The sequence below is a fragment of the Marmota marmota genome, unplaced genomic scaffold (assembly GCF_001458135.2).
Source record: "Marmota marmota marmota unplaced genomic scaffold, marMar, whole genome shotgun sequence".
Taxonomy (NCBI): domain Eukaryota; kingdom Metazoa; phylum Chordata; class Mammalia; order Rodentia; family Sciuridae; genus Marmota; species Marmota marmota.
Genome location: NW_026000101.1, coordinates 4,441,330 through 4,459,260, shown reverse-complemented (window position 1 = coordinate 4,459,260; position 17,931 = coordinate 4,441,330). Strand labels below are relative to the sequence as shown.

The window sequence follows — 17,931 nt, the reverse complement described above, 5'->3', positions numbered from 1 at the left end:
CCGCCCAGGGCAGCCTCTCCCCTCTAATCCATCCCTTACCCAGCACCCAGAGCAACCCTTCTGAAGGAAAATGGTCAAGTCATTCTGTTTACAGTTGTGCAGCAGGGCTGGTGACAGAGTTGTAGGCACCTGGAAGGGGACCCTGGGCTGCTTCTGTTGCCTGTCTGGACAAATGCCACATAAAGATATTTGGCCAGCCTCTGTTTGCTGGAGAGTGAACCTATTTTAAACCAGAGCTCACACTCACTCTTGCAGGAGGACCTGTCTCTCAGAGGCCTTCTCAGCCTGGCCTTGCTGCTGTAGACGGGCTCTGTCCCTTCACCTCCATCCTCAATTCAAAATACTGTGCTTCTTCAGTCACCCTAAGATGTCTTCTTTACATGTGAGTCTGTCTCCCCTCAAACACATTTTCCCATCTTCCCACCTGCGAACTCTTATTCAACCTTTGGGACCCTCTGACGGGCCTCCTCTGGGAAGCGCCTTCTGGGCTTCTGTGCCCTTATAGCATCTTATGCACCTGCATGTCCTCCGCCATGTAGACAGGCCAGTCCCTCCGTGCTAAGAGGTATCAGAGCTTAGCCAACGTGGAGGATGGCACCACGGCTTGTAATGGAGAAGAAATGGAGCAGAATTGCGGGGGGATGAGGAACTGCATCCCATGTGGTGTGGGATGCATAGGTTATGGGGAGCAAGGGGGCAGGTGTCAGGTGATGCCCGTCCCCCTCCCTCCCAGATCACCACCTCCTTGAAGGTGGAAGGAAGCACATGGTATTTACCTCTTTATCTTCTGCCTCATGCAGGCCTGGTGCAGGGAATTCCTTCAGAACTGGGCAGGCCTGAACCTGCTAGGAGAGCAGTATCAGTGAGTCCAGCCAGGAGGGACTGGGAGGGCAAAGGCAGAATCAGGCTGGTCCTGGTGAGGAGGGTGTTGTGTTCAAGAACTTTCACTGCAAGTAGCCTCAGTTGTTGGGCACCTGTCCCTAGCCTGCTCCCTACCTCCCACCACCCTCCTCTAGAGGTGGTCAATGCCCAGGGGGTACTAGAAAGGCTGGGGCTGGAACTGCTTTGGGGACTTAATTCTGCCATGACCACCATCCCCTGACCTTAATTAAATGACTTCTCCTTGGGCCCTCATGTCCTGGTAGAGCTCCCTTCCCCCCACCTCCTTACACACACAGGCATGCACATGTACACACTCACACACACACATGCAGGGGGGCTGGCCCACGGATCCGTCCATTCAGTGGCCACGGTCACTTAGTGAGGGTATCAGACAGTCTGATCCAGTAGCATCATTAGGAGATGGTGTTTGAATCCTGACAGTGCCACTCACTGGCTGTGTGACNGTCTTGTCTCTCCCTTCTGCCCGTCCCCCCCCCCCCGTTATTTCCTCTCACCTTTTAAAAAAATACTATACTGCTATTTTTAATTTTTTATTGGTGCATTATAATTAATATATACTAGTGAGATAGATTCATTGTGACATTGGTACGTGCACATGACATAATTTGGTCAATTTCACTCAAGACAGTCTTTGCAATAAGTGGTACAGGGAAAACTGAATATCCACATACAAAAGAATGAAGCTGAACCCTTACCTCAAACCATATCCAAAAATTAAATTCAATATGAACTGGGCAAGGTGGGGCATACCTATAATCCCAGCAACTCAGGAGGCTGAGGCAGGATAGTGAGTTGGAGGTCAGACTGGGCAACACAACTGAGTGAGATCCTGTCTCAAAATAAGAAATAAAAAGGGCTGGAGATTTAGTTCAGTGCCACAGTGGGTTCAATTCCTTGTGCAAAAACAGAAAGGAAAAAAAAGAAGTCTAACTTTGTTTAATCCTCTTGCTTCATCTTTATGTGACCACGGAACACTTTGGCCATGTAACCAAAGTGTTAACTGAGGTTAACTGAGGAGCACCTGTGCCAGTAATCACTGTGAGCAAAACACCCCAGCAAGCAGTACACCAGAGGTTCAACTAAATGGAAAAGGGTTGCTTTTCTGACTGGTGGGGTTTTAGGATGTTGCCCCTAGAGGTGTTGAGAGCTCTGCTGTGGTTTTGAAAATAAGGGGGATAATAGATTTAACAGTAGCAGAAAGGGGTGTCTGGAAGATATTACTTTTGGGAAATTCATGAAGAAGACATGCAGAGTAAACACATCAATGGGAAATAGTTCACTAGTAATCTTAACTAACAATCAAAGTGAATGCAAATTAAAGCAGACTTGAGGTGCTGACATGTACTTAAAAGGAAAAAAGGAAAAAGAAAAATATACATAGAGATGGGATGGTACTCCCTAAAAAAAAAAAAAAAAAAAGTCACCCAGGGCCTCATGCATGCTAGACAAGTGCTCTACCACTGAGTCATATCCCTTTCCCAAATGGTATTCCCAAGGCTGGCAATACCATTGTGGGGAAGCTGACATTTTCAATTTGTCAATTACACTAAGTTTATAAAACCGATTGGAAAGTAATATATAGCAAGAAGCACAAAGATTATTATCTCCTTGACCTAGGAACCCCACTACTAGCAATCTATCCTAAAGAAATATTATGTAGAAAGCTAACAGTAAAGTACCACCCCAAATAGAAAAATGCTGGCTGTATCCTGTGTTAAAGCAGCACACAAAGTGAAGGAGAATGTCCTGTCCTGTTGGAGGTGACAAAGTGCATGTGGAGTTAAAACAAGGTAAGTATCAGGTGTTTGGCTTTATCACATTTGTGCAAAACCACTATCTTGCTCACAGCTCCCATCTAAGCGTTTTCTTTTTTTCTGTACTGGAAATCGAACCCAGGAATGCTCTACCACCGAGCTACATCCCCAGGCCTTTTTATTTTTTTGAGACAGGTCTCACTAAGTTGCTGAGGCTTGCCTTGAATTGGAATCCTCCTGCCTCAGCATCCCAAGTTGCTGGAATTACGGATGTGTGCCACTGCACTTGGCTCTAAATTGTTATCCTTGATTTTTCCCTCTTTATCGCTCAACTACTATTTCCAATGTCAGATTCTCTCTGCTTCTAATTTAGAATCCAGAGGAGAGGAATACAGCTGGGGAAGAAGGTTCTTTTGTGCCAGGTCATAGGTCACTGTCCACCCCATGAAATTGGCCACTCTGGTCCAACCAACTCCAGGTGGCTGAGCAAAGCAGTACAGAAGCAGTCCCCTATGTCTTCTCGACTCTCAAACTCAGAGGGTCCTATGCACAGGACAGGTTGCCCATTGCAAAGGCAACTACGAAAACATCCTGTAGATCTCTTTGGGGAAAAGCAGATGACGTGATTCCAAATTTCCAATTGATAGGAAACCAGGCTGGATCTTTCGCTCGTTTATAATAGCAAACTCAGTGAACACAGTTGCCTTTACTGCGCCAAGTATTCTGACCGAAATAAATATCCCCTGGCCACTTAATAAACAACCACTGAGACAATCAGCAAACAAAACCTCCAGTGGCCTGGACTTTGGCCTCCACAATCATCAGAACGTTGCCTTCACCCCTGTCAGGAATTTAAGTAGCACTTTCCCAAATTATTTCAGCAAATTAGCAGTTTGGGATATCACACTCAGCTTTTGGTGATCCTTGCCAACCTCATCCTGCTCAGAGAAAGTCATATATAGTCTTTCCAAAGCAGAGTGTGAAGTTTCTCCTCGCTGAGGTTGGCCAGTGCCGTAGGGTTTAATCGGGGAGAGGCCCTGGCTGTGGACCTGCCAGACAGGAGGAGAAGCCCGAATGACCAGGGACTCGAGAAAAAGGTGCAACCAGCAACAGGTGAAGGTGTCTCCCCTTCCTCAGCATCCCAAACCCAGCAGACTTCTCCCTGTGCTAGTGCAACAGCCACTAGCCACCTGCAGCTATTGTTTAATTATTTTTAAATATTTTTTTTAGTTATACATGGACACAATATCTTTATTTTGTTTATTTATTTTTATGTGGTGCTGAGGATAGAACCCAGGTCTCTCACATGCAAGGTGAGCACTCTACCACTGAGCCACAACCCCAGCCCCCTATTGTTTAATTTAAATGAAACAAAATTTTAAAATTCAGTTCCTGGGTTCCACTAGCAGCATGCAAATGGCCGGTCGCCATAGGTGGTGAGTATGGTGGCACACGCTTATCATCCCAGTGACTTGGAGGTGGGAGGGTTGAAAGTTCAAGGCCAGCTTGGGCAATTTAGTGAGACCCTGTCTCAAAATTAAAATAAAATAAGACTGAAATGTAGCTCATTCAAGGCTGGGTTCAATCCCCGATACTTAAAAAAAAAAAAAAAAGAAGTCACCCGTGTCTGTCTGGTGCTATGGCATGAGACAAGGTGCTACGGTGGAGACCAGTTCCAGCACTGCAGACAGTTTCACTGGCCAGAGCTCTGCAGTCAGCCATATTCTCTTCCTGCCCACCCACCCCCGATCTTACACACTGTGCGCCCTGTAGGCACAGATGTCATAAAGCCGATTTGCACGTCTCTGGATGGTTTAGCATCTGTGCTTGGAGATCTAAAGATACCCAAACTGTGTAATGAAGGTCCTCTGAGGACCTCTAAAACCCCCACTCGGAGGTTTCTTAGAGAGAGAACTCTCACTCTGCAGAGAGGGGCTTCGTCGGTCCCCCCTTTTCTAGCAGTGTAGCAGATCGTGTTCATTTGCATGAGGTGGCTGTGTCTGTGCCCCCCGTGAGGGAGAGAAGCTTTGGAAGGGGAAATAATTTCAGGATTCATATGCCCTTCAGGTTTGGGGAAAACATCAAAGGCTGCAGCTTAAAAATAAGCCAAACCAACCCTGCCCCTGCCCCCTCCACCAGGCCAACTGGCAGTACCAGGAGAGGGGTCACTTCCTGGGAGACTTTCGGGAAGGATCATAATAAACACGGCCATCAGCAAAAGCTTCAGGAGTAGGGCTTCACCCAGCAGAGCTGAGCCCTCAGCCTCGATTCTGTTGTGCAGAAGATGACAGGGACATGCCATGGGGTCCTGAGGTCCCACTTTCAGCTGTACTCCCTTTATTCTCGCCTCAGTTCTGCAGGCACAGCTGTTCATCTGCAGAGGACAGTGGGCACTGGCCTGGTGGATGCTGGAAGCCCCCTGCCCCCCAGCACAACATCTCCAAACAGAGCTGCCCCCCCCCCCACCTTCTGCATTCCCAGCCTGCTTCCCCAGCTTGCGTGAACCTCCGCATGTGCTAAGCAGTGCCCTAGGAATCGTCTGGAGCAATCTGGCCAGTCCCATTGCAAGACACCCTGATGATATCCACCCAGGTTCCCCATCTTTTGAAAGGTTTGATTTTTTTCCAAGAGAAGCCTTAATAGATTAATTAGATCTTTGCCTCTTGGGGATTTGGCAAATAAACAATGTTGCATTTATAGTCACCTTCTATATAAAGGACCAGTGTTTCACCATCAAAATGAGCCACCCTGGGTTTAACATAAGGGACATGGTGGAGGTAAAATAAAGTCGTGTGTTGTGTGTGTGTGTGTGGGGGGGGGTGAGGATGGGTGTGGAGGTGAATTTAGGGCATCACTAATCCCCAGGCCCTTTGGATAAAATTTGGCAGAGAACAAATTGTTTATGTTTATGCTTTTCTCAATGGGATCAGCTCCTGATGTTTAGGGATAATGCTACCCTCCAGGATGAGATTCAGAACCCAGTGGATCTTGTTTCTGAGAGTTTATGGACCTCATTAGAATTTGAATAAGTTGAAAGTTTTGTAATATTTGTTTTTGAGATCTTGACGTTTCTAGAATATTTTATTTAATAGTAATTTTCTCAAGGATCTGTGTCTTAGGACAAAGTAGGATATCAAACTATCACAAGAACTTCTCTGTGGTTTTTAAAAATTGTTTAAACACAATACCTTTATTTTATTTATTTATGTGATGCTGAGGATCAAACCCAGTGACTCATGCATGTAAGGCAAGCACTCTACCACTGAGCCACAGCCCTAGCCCCTTCTCTGTGATTTGAAAATATATTTTCTTGGTTTTGAAATAAATTTATTTTTCTGGTGGTTTAAAAAGGATGGATAAGATAGATTTTAAAAAATTACCAGCAGCTTAAACAGTTCCAGCATACATATGAGTTAAATATTCCTTGACTCTGAGTGGTTACTAAGTGATTACCAATTTTAAAATTTCCCAGAGATTTAAAAGGCTTTTCTAAAGAGGAGGAAGTCATAGCGCCCAAAGAGCATTTTTCTCTCTGATCCTGAAGCAACGTGAGACTGCCTGAAGCCCACTTCCATTCGGCCCTCCACAGACCTTGGGGTTCATTCTTCACTGTCCTCTCAGGGTCCCCGGAATGGCTGCTGTGCCTACACTGTGGTCCTATCTAGAATTCTCTTTCCCTAGACCTTGAGAGAAGTCCTGGGTTCCTGCTCACCACTGTCCTTTACTCTGTTACTTCTTCCATGCCTGTGACTCTTTGTGGATTCTATTCCCTCTACCTGCTCTGCTTGTGCTTTACCCAGCTCCATTTTCTAATGTACACATACTCCTACTGACTGTTTAAAAATGCAGAAAGTAAATTAAAAGCACAGAGTTGATACGTGGCAGCAAATTTGAGATATTGCTTAGCAGAGTGAACCAGTTCTGCTGGTTCCAACTTATCAGAAAAGTCTGGCTTCTCTGAGCACCAGAGTGCTGAGCTGGGATCCATGAGCTCCCCCTTCCCCTTCCCTGATTCTTAAAAGAGCATAGTCAGCTTTCCAGGTAGGATTCCTGAACTCAGACCATGGACCTCTGCAGACAACTCTCAGGGTCCCCAGAGTGGCTGCTGTGCCTACCCTGTGGTCCTATCTAGAATTCTCTTTCCCTAGGCCTTCAGAGAAGGCCTGGGTTCCTGCTCACCCTAAGGCTGCCTCTTGCTGGGAGAGGCACTTCAGAAGGGGTGTTGGCCTTCCTGGTTGGCATAAGAGCCATTTCTTTAGCTGCAGTTAACTGTGTGAAGGCCTGTGGCCATGTTGGCTCAGCCCAGTGAATCTGTACAGCATTGAAGCTGAATCCAGGGCCTTGTGCATGCGAGGCAAGCACTCTACCAACTGAGCTATATCCCCAGCCCTCTGTAGCTGCATTTTTAAGGAGAGACATTGATTAGCCTGAAGGAGAGAAGAATCCTTACTGAGAACCTACACCATAGGCATCTGTGATTTTTTTTGTGCAACTTAAATGATCTTACGCTTTCCTCCAGGCCTGCCTGTTACATCTGCAGGGTCAATGTGAGGTTCACATACATACACCCCAATTTTTTAAAGATAAAAAGCAAGCTAACAAGCTGTTAAATAAATTATGTGCTAGTCTCCAAACTTAACAAGTATCTTCATAATGACCTAGAAGGCCAAGTTTGAATTTGTAGAATTCTAAGGCGCACCTGTGTTCCATGCTAAATGGGGCGAGGCAGGGAGAGCTGTGCCTTCTCTTCTGAGTCTGTCTTGAACCAACACAAGGACTTGCCTGTGGGTAAGCAGGATGTCCTTGCTCTGTCACCTCCATCCCCATCATCCCCTCCCCAGCAGCCTCTCCTGACCTCCTTCAGGGCCTAGGGTGGGCAGTGTAGTCCATCTTCAAGAGGACAGACCTGGAGACCAGCCCTTGCAGACCCCAGAAGTGGGCTCAGGCCCAACTAGGGGATTTCAGGGTCTTGGTCATTGTATGTGGCCTAGAAAGGGAAGTGATTGTTCTAAGAGGCAGGTCTCTTTCACCACAGGCCCCTGACCCAGGAGGGGTGAGTATAGGCAGAGGAACAGCAGGACAAGAGGCCACCAAAGCAAGGTCCCCACTTGTCTCAGAAAATTGCTTCTTTGATTTTATCTCCTGCACAAATGAGCTATTCAAATACAGTTGCCAGGAGAGGCCGATCTCCTGGGAAGATGAAGCTAGGCAGGAAAGGCAAAGTCCTTGTCTGAGGGGAACAGCTGGTGCCATCTTAATCCATGAGCAATGCATGGTAGGCACAGCAGCGCTCCAGGGCCTCGGGCTACTCGCTGAGTTCACAGACTGAAAATGAAAGGCTGAGAGGCCAAAAGTGTGGTAACCGGGCTGGAGTTGTGGCTCAGTGGTACAGTGTTTGCCTGGCATGCGTGAGACCCTGGGTTCGATCCTCAGCGCCGCATATAAATAAATACATAAAAGAAAAGATTCATCGACAACTAAAAAAAATTAAAAAAAAAAGTGTGGTAACTATGCACAGCCAGAAAGTGATGGAGCTGGGCTGTGAAGTCACAGCTCTCCCACCCAAGGTCCCTGCTTTTCCTGTAGCCTGCACTGGTCCCTAAGAAACCATAGAGGAGGTGCCTGAGAGTGAATGGAAAAGAGGGTGCAGAAAATCGAGGGCCAATAGTTGAAATTCTGAGATTTGATGAGTCTTAGCTTTCCTGCCTGCAATGCAAACCAAACCTGCCTCTAAATGTTAGCACCCAGGAAAGCCCCTGAGCCTCTGCTACCCTCTGGTCCCTGAAGGCTGTGCTCCTGTTCTTAAGATGCAGAATTCTCCACTTGCGTGCATAACTGACCAGCCCCCCAGTCTTTTCACCTGTCTTTAAGTTTTTGCCTTGACCTTTCCTCTCATTTTTCCAGGACATTCCTCCTGTTCAGGGAAAAAAGGAGTCCTTAGGTTTGCCAGTCAATGAAATTTTCCTTGGGCTAGAATAACTCCCGGAGCACAAGTGGTACAAGGGAAAAAAAAAAAAAGATTCTCATTAAATTTAAGTATTGAAATTATAACTTATTTATAGATCTCTAACTGGTTTTGCAAATGAGGGTCAGAAGGCTTTTTTATATGCAAGATTTAAGGAAATAAAACATCAAAGTACAGACTGGAAATATGGCCATTAAATTTATATGGCTCTCAATGCATCAAACCTTGGCCACCTTTCATTCTCCTTTAAAGGCTAGTGGTTCTCAACCTTGGCTACCTGGTGGAGCCCTGGAGGCTTGTAAGTGATTGATTAGGGCATGGTTTTCTTTTCTTTTCTTTCTTTTTTTTTTTTTAACTCCCCAAATGATTTTATGCACAATTAAGAATGAGAGCCAGTTGGGCATGGTGGCACATGTCTGTAATCCCAGCAACCTAGGAGACTGAGGCAGGAGGATGGCAAATTTGAGGACAGCCAGGGTAATTTAGCAAGACCCTGCCTGAGAGAGAGAGAGAGAGAGAGAGAGAGAGAGAGAATATTAAAAAGGCTGGAAATATAGATCAGTGGTAAAGGGCTCCTGTGTTCAATCCCCAGTACCAGAAAAAAAAAACAAAACAAACAACAACAAAAAAATTTTTTTTTAAGGAAAAGTTTTACCTTAACCCTACCTGGGATTTTTTTTTTAACGTATTTGAATGCATAGGTCTGCTGTAGTCTGGATTTTTATTTATTTATGTATTTTTGAGCTCACCTAGGCTAATCTCAAACTCCTGCATACAAGCCATCCTCCTGCCTCAGCCTCCTGGTAGCTGGGATGATAGGCCTGTGCCACTGTGCCCAGCTCTGTCATTTGGATCATAAATGCCCCCCCAAGGTCCGGGTGTCAAAGGCTTAGTCCGCAGTGTGGCACTACTGGGAACTGATGGAAATTTTAAGAGGTGGGGACAGGTGCGAGACCTCCTGGTCACGGGGGAATGCCTTGAAGGGGACAGTGAGACCCCAGCTCCTTTGTCCTGCTCTCTTTCACGTCCCAGTGATGATGTGCTCTGGCCACAGTATGCCACCACAGGCCCAAAGCCATGGGGCCCAGCAAACCATTAGCCAAAATAAGCCTTTTCTCCTCATAAGTGGGCTACCTCAGGTATTTGTTACACTGATGGAGAAATGGACTAACACGGGGTCCTTGGGCCTATCAAAACCCAGTTTTTCTAGAGATTATCATTTTTGCAAACCATGAAAACCCCCTGCTTTCCTAGGCTTTCCCATACAGTCGACCCTCTTCCTACGATTCTGGTTTTGAGGGGAACAGAGGATGCCATCTTCATCCTCGGGGTGTGGGGTGGACATGCTGTGTTCCACGTTCCAAGTCACTTTCTGAGGGCTCCCCATCTTCTCAGCCTCCCTCAGCACTGCTAGCTGCAGTGAACCCGGGCTCTGGGAGGCTCTCCCTGTCAGAATCTTCTGTAGGAACCATCTTAAAACAAGTGGGAGGGGAGGCACAGAGGAGGGCTCCAGGCTCAGGAGCATAGGCCCTGCCTCACCCCTGTTCCTCAGTACTGAGCTGCTGCTGGTCATGTGCTTGCCACCCACTCCTTTGCTGGTGACCCTGGGCCTTGGTTGAGGACAATTCCCCACTTCAGTCTCTCAAGCAGCTACAGAGAACTTGCACAACGAGTTCCACGAGGTCTGGCCTGGGGCTCTGGGAACACACTGCACTGGGGACGGTGGTTCCCTGGGGCTGGGGTGGGACCTTTTTTCAGTGTCTTCTCGCATGGACTTTCTTCATCAGCTGAGCATGGCCTTGGCGGTCACCCCACTGGTCGTCCACACATCTAAAGATTCATGACCGCACTTGTCATCAGCCAAAACAACAAACTGAGCTCTGCTCCCGACCCCAGATGGACCCAGGCCTGGGAAGAGAATGCCCACATTGTATTATTATGAGCTCAGGCAGAGCTTTCCCAGTGGCAAAAGGGAAACCCTCAAATGCCTTTAATATTTCTGCCGGTCCTGGCAGGTTCTTCTCATTCTTCACCAGGGCACAGAAAACTATTGTTTCAGAGAACTCTCTAGCTCCCTCTAGTGTGTGCAGTATTCTGGGCATCACTGGAGAGTCGTAAACTCTGAAGGACTTCTAGAAATCATCAAAAATCTAGACTAAGACTTAGGAATTATGATCATGGTAGCAAAAATACTTGACAGTCAAAAAGTTACCTAAATAGAGGAATGGAAAGATAATCATGTATATGATGGTATACAATTTTGAATCTCAATGTTTAGGATTTTTAATGACATGAGGAATTGTTCATGGTACAATTGTGTTAATAAAATTGTATGTGCATGGAGATGTGAGTGGTATAAACCAATGTATATCAGCTGTGAAGAATAATAAGGAACTTGTTAGCAGGAAATGCTCCCAAATGCTAGCTCTCTGTCGGTCCAGGTAGAGGTGATTTTAATTGTCTTCTTTAGTCTATAACTGAAAGATCCATACTAAGCACATAGAAAAATGTAATGAAGATGTAGAATTTATAATCTGGAAGAAGTTACTAGTCAAGTTCTCAACAGGAAACAGGTGGCACACTCAATTCAGAACATTTGAGGAAGGTTCGTGGGCAGATTGATTATAAAGTATGGGTGTGGGAGGAACCCCGGGGGTGGCTGTAGAGCCTTTGGTTTGGCAACAACAGAGCTGTCACCAAACTGAGATTATTAAAGAGGCAAGGAAGGAGTTAACTGAACCTAGAAGGAGCAAGAGTTGTGCTGAAGGGGTCACACTGAGAGGAGCGGTGACCTTCAGTTGGGGAAAGAGCCAACCAAATACAACCTGGCAGAATTACTGACCTGCCTCCTCTGATCTGCTGGGGATCCCAACTAGGCCAAGCCAGCGGCAAGCCAGGGGCAGGGAGACCACGATGCATTGCACACAGGTCTGCACGGAAAGGCTCAGAGCTGGGTGCAAAGGGGTGGATAGATGGGTGGGGGAGGGGTGGCAGAGGGAGAATCTTCAGAGTGATGTTTCTAAAGAATTTATTCAGCTTGCAGAATTTATGGAGTCAAAGTTGGCATGGGTCTTAGGGAATTTCTAGCGCAACTGTATCTCCCCTTTGAAATACATCTGTATCAAGCCCTGGAAGATGGCTGTTTGAGTTTTGCAGGGGTACCTTTAGGCAAGGAGAGCCCCCCTGCTCCTGGAAAACCCCGACTCTTTGAACAGACATGATTACCAGGGAGTTGCGTGTAAAGATGCAGAGTGGTATAATGGAATGGGCAGAGAGAGAACACCTGGGTTCACTCTCTGCCACGTGGACCATTTACTTATGTTGGTCTATTTTCTCACGTGTGAAGCGAGAATAATGAAATTCATCTGACAGATTTGTTGCGACAATTAGAAGACACGTTGTAGGGGAAGAAACTTGGCACAGAGTTGGCACTTGGGAAGCACTCTGGAAGTTGCTGCTGAACTCTGTCTCCTGGAAACTTCTATCGGCCGGTCCTATGGGACCCAGAACACGTCCTCCATCCTCCTCAAGATGGTCCTTCGTCTGTTTGAAGGTAACAGAGCTACTCCCCCCGGGTGATCTGTGCCTCAGACAAAGCATTTATATTTCCTTTGGTGATGTTTTTCAGACATTTTATCGACTCCAAAGCACCTGGGTTTGAATCCTGAGTCAACAATGAACCCGTGATGTGACCTTTAGCAAGTTCCTAACTCCTCTGAGCCCCTTTTCTTTATCTGTGAAATGGAAATGGCATCTGCTACCTTGACACTTCTTTATCAGGAGTAAGAAAGGATACAGTAGACAAAAATTCAGCCCTGTCCCTCTGACAACATCGAAGCACAATTGATACCAATTACTCCTGGCTTTGTAGTTAATTCAGACATTCACGCGCTTGTCACAAAATTCCGTTTCCCCTCCTGCACTGGCTCTGACTTCTCAAGCCTCATTGTGGGATTTTGAGAATTCCCCGGCTCAATTTCCCCTTTGTGAATTTCTGAGAAATTGTTTAATAAGAATGTTGAAATTTTTGAAAAGACAGATGTTCCTCTGTCCCCAGGGAGGCTTCTGATTGTGTTGTTTCCAGAGTTTCATGACCAGAGCAACAGCAGCAGTCAACGTTTAAAGCAGTCTTTCTCCTCTGCTGTGCATAAATTCTTGGGCCCTTTCCCAGAAGTGACTTTCCAGAATAATTGTCCTAGAAAGCTACACACAGACTGCCTGTCTGCCGAACTGCCACCCGTAGGGGTTAATTCACAGTTGCTATCAATTACTCACAATGGTGATATGCAAAACTCCCTCTGCTTAGACTTAGAAGATGCTGGGTTCAAGTCCCAGCTCTAGAAATGTCTATACTCCTTGGATTCCTAGCAAGTGTTTACAGGAGGTGTTGAAATATCAGGCAAAATGATTCATTGTCAAGTCATTCCTTCAACACACATTTAATGAGCACACTTCATGTTCCAGGCCCTGTAGGGGCTGGGGCTGGAATTACAAGATGAATACCTGCTACTAACCTCAAACACATCAGAACCTAATGAGAGAAAAAGTAACGTACCTATAATTTAATGGGTGTAATAGTTAGTGTCATTAAGGGTGGATGCTGCAATAAGCAACCCTCCCGCCAAGTCTCAGCAGCTTCTTATAAGAAAGGTTTATTTATTTTTTTCATGCAAAAATCCAGTTGAAGTTAGGAAGCCCTCTTCCTTCTTATAGCAACATGGCAGAGAACATACTGTTGTCTCTGTCGGGTAGAGTTGAAGGAGATACAGAGGCTCCTAACTGCTTGGCCCAAAGTAGCACCCATCACTTCCAATCATAACCCTTTGCCTAGAACTCGATCACAGAGTTGGCTGCAAGTTAACTGGCAGAGACTGGGAAGCAGAGGGAAGCTCATGGGTACTTGGCAAGCACCGTCTCTGCCTCTGTGGGTGAAGCTCTGATACCAGGGAGCAAAGACTGTGGTAATTATGACTCTTGACTGGAGCAACACAAGCCACTTGAGTTAGCATAAACAAAAACAGGAAATTTATTATAAAGAATTTAAAGGTTTTGGGATCTTTAGAGCTGCAGTGTAGCTCAGTGATGGAGCACTTGCCTTGCATGCACGAGGTCCTGGGTTCCATCACCAACACTGGGGAAAGAGTGTCCTTTCTGGCTAGAGCTTACGGTGATGTGGCAGGAACTGTAACCAGAAGTTGACTACCTAATAGTTTCCCTTGTTCTTGGCTAACAGATCCTTGACTTTCTTTGAGGCATCCGCGGTACCCTCTCTAAAGTGATCATCACAAGGTGACCTAGGACCATAATGACCACCCTGTCCCTTGTTCTCTTAGGCTTTCTTGAAGCTAGTGATGGTCGTGTGACTTTTTCTGGCCAATGAAAACTAAAGCAGAAAGCAGCTGGAGGGTGCTTCTGGGAAATCTTTTGCTGTCCTGATAAAAAGGAAGAGATGGTTGGGGTCCTTGCTTCCATAATGACACCCACGAAAAGGAGCAGCAGCCTACTTGCTGCATGAACTGCACCCAGAATATGCCCAAGGACAAGGCCTGTCAGAAGTTAGACCTTGGATACAAGGGAGAGGCCGTGGCCATCAGGGGCATTTCCTAACAGTGTGTCTTGTTGTTTTTTGACTATCTTAATATCATGAAGATTTTTCTTCTGAATTCTTCTAAAAGATTTATAGTTTTAGCTATTGTGTTTAGGCCTATGAATATTTTTGAGAAAAATTTTTTGTGTATGTTTGATATGTGGCCCAAGGTTCATCTTTTTCCAGATAGATATTCAGTTGTTCCAGTACCATTTTTGAAAAGTCTCTTCTTCCTGTGTTAGCCAGTTTTCTGTGATTGTAATAAAATACTTGAGATAATTAACTTTAAAAGGGAAAAAGGTTAATTTTGGGTCACGGTTTTGATGGTTCCGGCCCATGGTTGGCTGGCTCCATTGCTTGAGTCTGTGGAGAGGCAGTGAATTATGGTAGGAGCCTGTGGTGGAGGAAGCCATCACCTCAGGGCAGACAAGAGGCAGAGAGGGAGGGGAAGAGACTGAGTCCTACTATCCCCTTGGAGGGCATGTGCACAATGACCTACAACCTCCCACTAGGCTCCACCTCTTGGCACCAAGCTGGGGTCTAGCCTGTAACACAAGTGCCTTTGGGGATATCCTAGATTCAACCTCTAGCACTTTCCCACTTGAAATATCTGGGTATCATGTCAAAATCAACTGACCATGTAAGAATGGTTTCCTCATGAAATCTCTCCTTTGTTGTATTGATTTTGTTTTCTTCTGAAAATTTTTAAGTTCACCTTCATGTCAATCCCTCACTGATTCGATGACAGTAGCATTAAAATGTATTATAAATGGAACTGATTCTTAAATTTCATATTCCTATTGTTCATGATGGCATGTTGACATGTAATTGATTTTTGTACATTAACCTTAATTACCTTAATTTTCTGGATTCATTTACTTATATACTCAAAAATATCTATTCCTTAGGACTTTCTGTGTATGCTGTCCTAATATCATTAGATGTATAAAAATAGAGCTTATTTTACTTCTTCCCTGCATTCTGATTGTTTTTTTGTTGCTGTTTCTTGTCTTCTTGCATTGGCTACAATCTCTAGTACAATGCTGAAGTTAATGCAAGGGCAGAAAAACGTGCTGCCTTCTTAATCACAGGGGGAGCACTGAGCTTCTCCCCTTTGAGGATGATGGAAACTGCAGTTGCATTTTTTCAAATGATGAGGGGAAGCCAGGTGTGATGGTGTTGCTGATGTGTATTTCTATTTCACTGATTCCTGCTCTTCAATTTATGTCTTCTTTCTACTTACTCTGGGTTTTATTTGTTCTTTTTCTAGGGCTCAAGGTGGAAACTTGGGTAATTGATTATAGATTTTAAAACATAATCCAAGTATTTAAGATCTACCATTTTTCTTCTGAATACTGCTTTACTTCTATACTACAAGGGTGGCATTTTCATTATCACTCTGCTCAAAATATTTTCTGACTCCCTGTGATTTCCTCCTGGACCTGTGAATTATTGAGAAGAGTTATGTTTACTTTCCAAGTACCTGTAGGTTTCCCTGCTATTGTTATGAATTTCTTGTTGAATTCCACAGTAGTTAGAGAACATATGCATCTGAGGTAGATCATTTGATGTTTATTGAGGCACGTGGCCTGCCTTGATGAGCATACCATTTGCACTTGAAAAGGATGGGTTTTCTGTTGTTGAGTGTCAAGTTCTACAAACATCAATATTCATTTAGGTCAAGTAGTTGCTAGTGTTCAGATCTGTCTATGCCAATTATTTATTTTGTGTTTATATCAGTTGCTGAGAGGAGCATATACATATTTATTATATCTTCCTCATGAATCAATCTTTTTTATCATTATGAAATATTTCTTTTTTTCCCCTCCCCAGGTCTAGGGAGTCCACTCAAGGATGGTCTACCGCTGAGCTACATCCTCAGGCCTATTTATTTATTTATTTATTTAGAGACTATAAGTTGCCTGGCTGGCCTTAAACTTCCAGGTTGCTGGGATGACAGGCATGTGCCCCTGTGCCCAGCTTCACTGTACTGTATTCCTACCTCTGGTAATGCTCTTAGTCTTATAATCTATTTTAAATATTGTGGTCACAGGACTTTAATGCTTACAGTTGTATGGTATATCTATTTTCCTCTTCTTCCTTCCCCTCTTTCTCTCTCTTTCTTTTTCTTGGATCTCACTATGTCACCCAGGCTGGACCTGACCTCCTGGGCTCCAGTGATCCTCCTGCCTCAGCCTCTTGAGTGACTGTGACTGTGGGTGTGTGTCACTACAATTGGCTTTTTACTTTGTGTTTACCTGTATGTATCTTAGGACCTTACATTTAGACAGCACAGAGTCGGGTCTTGTGTTTTTTAAATCAATTATGACAACACCAGTTTTAGGTTGAAGTGTTCAGTTTATTATTCTTTAATATGATTACCCATATAATTGGGTTTCAGACTACCAATTTATTATTTTTTAAAAATTGTGTTCTCTGTGTTTCGTTTTCCCCTTCCTTTTTTTTTTAAAAACATCATTTGAATATATTTAGAATTATACTTTAGTTTTCTTATTAGTTTTGTGGCCATTTTTCTTCACCTTATTTTTTAAAATTTTTTTAAATATTTATTTTTTAGTTCTAGTTGAACACAATATATTTAATTAATCAATTTATTTATATGTGGTGCTGAGGATCAAACCCAGTGCCTCACACTTGCTAAGCCAGCGCTTTACCACTGAGCCACACCCCAGGCTTGCCTTATTTTTTTGATGGTTGCTCTAGAGAGAAAAATACACATCTTTAACTTTTGACCATTCACTTCACCTATAGTTAATGAGTTACTGTAAAGATTGAAGACCCACATCCTTTACATTGTCATTATCTGTGTTATCTACATTATATGTGTCATATGTATGTGTTATGTAGAGAACACATAGATATATGTGCTATAAACCCCCAAATAATGTTATAATTTTAATTTAAATTATCATAATATTTTAAAGAAATGAAGAGAACAAGATGAAAGATCTCTCATATTTCCCAAATGTTTATCATTTCCTGTATTCGTCATTCTTCCTGAGGATTTGAGTTTCATCCTTCATTTCAGCCTGAACTTCCCTTAGCATTTCCTACGATGCAGGTCTGCTAGGGAGGATATCTGTAGTTGTCTTTTAAAATATAGAAAAGTCTTATTTCACCCTTCTTCGTGACTGTTTTTTGCTGACTCTAGAATTCAGGACTGATGGATTGGGGTTTTGTTTTTCCTTCAGCACTTTAAAATTGCCCTTCCACTTGATCTGGCCTCCATAGTTTCTGGTGAGAAGTCTGCCATTCGTCAATGGCAATGCCCCCTGTGCCATCTTGGTTATCCTTCTACTTGTGCTAAGATGTACTCTTTTAGCCAGGCACAGTGGCTCATGCCTGTAATCTCAGCGGCTCAGAGGCTGAGGCAGGAGGATCATAAGTTCAAAGTCAGCCTCAGCAACTTAGTGAGGACCAAAACAACTTATTGAGACCCTGTCTCAAAATAAAATGTAAAAAAGGCCTGGGGATGTGGCTCAGTGGTTGAGCACCCCAGGGTTCGATCCCTGGTACCAAAAAAAAAAAAAAATGTACTCCTTTACTTAAGCCTTTTGACTTTATAATGTGGTCTAGTATGGACTCTTTCTTGATGTTTATTCTGTTCAATTTTTGTTGAGAATCTTGAATTTGTAAGCTTTCAGGTTTTCTCTCTTTCCTTCCTTCCTTCCTTCCTTCCTTCCTTCCTTCCTTCCTTCCTT

At 44.4% G+C, this 17,931-nt stretch overlaps 1 pseudogene; it reads left to right on the top strand.

Annotated features, from left to right (window-relative positions):
- LOC107147610 overlaps positions 1–4,515 on the top strand; it is an 11,001-nt pseudogene extending 6,486 nt beyond the window's left edge.
- The last annotated feature ends 13,416 nt before the right edge of the window (positions 4,516–17,931 follow it).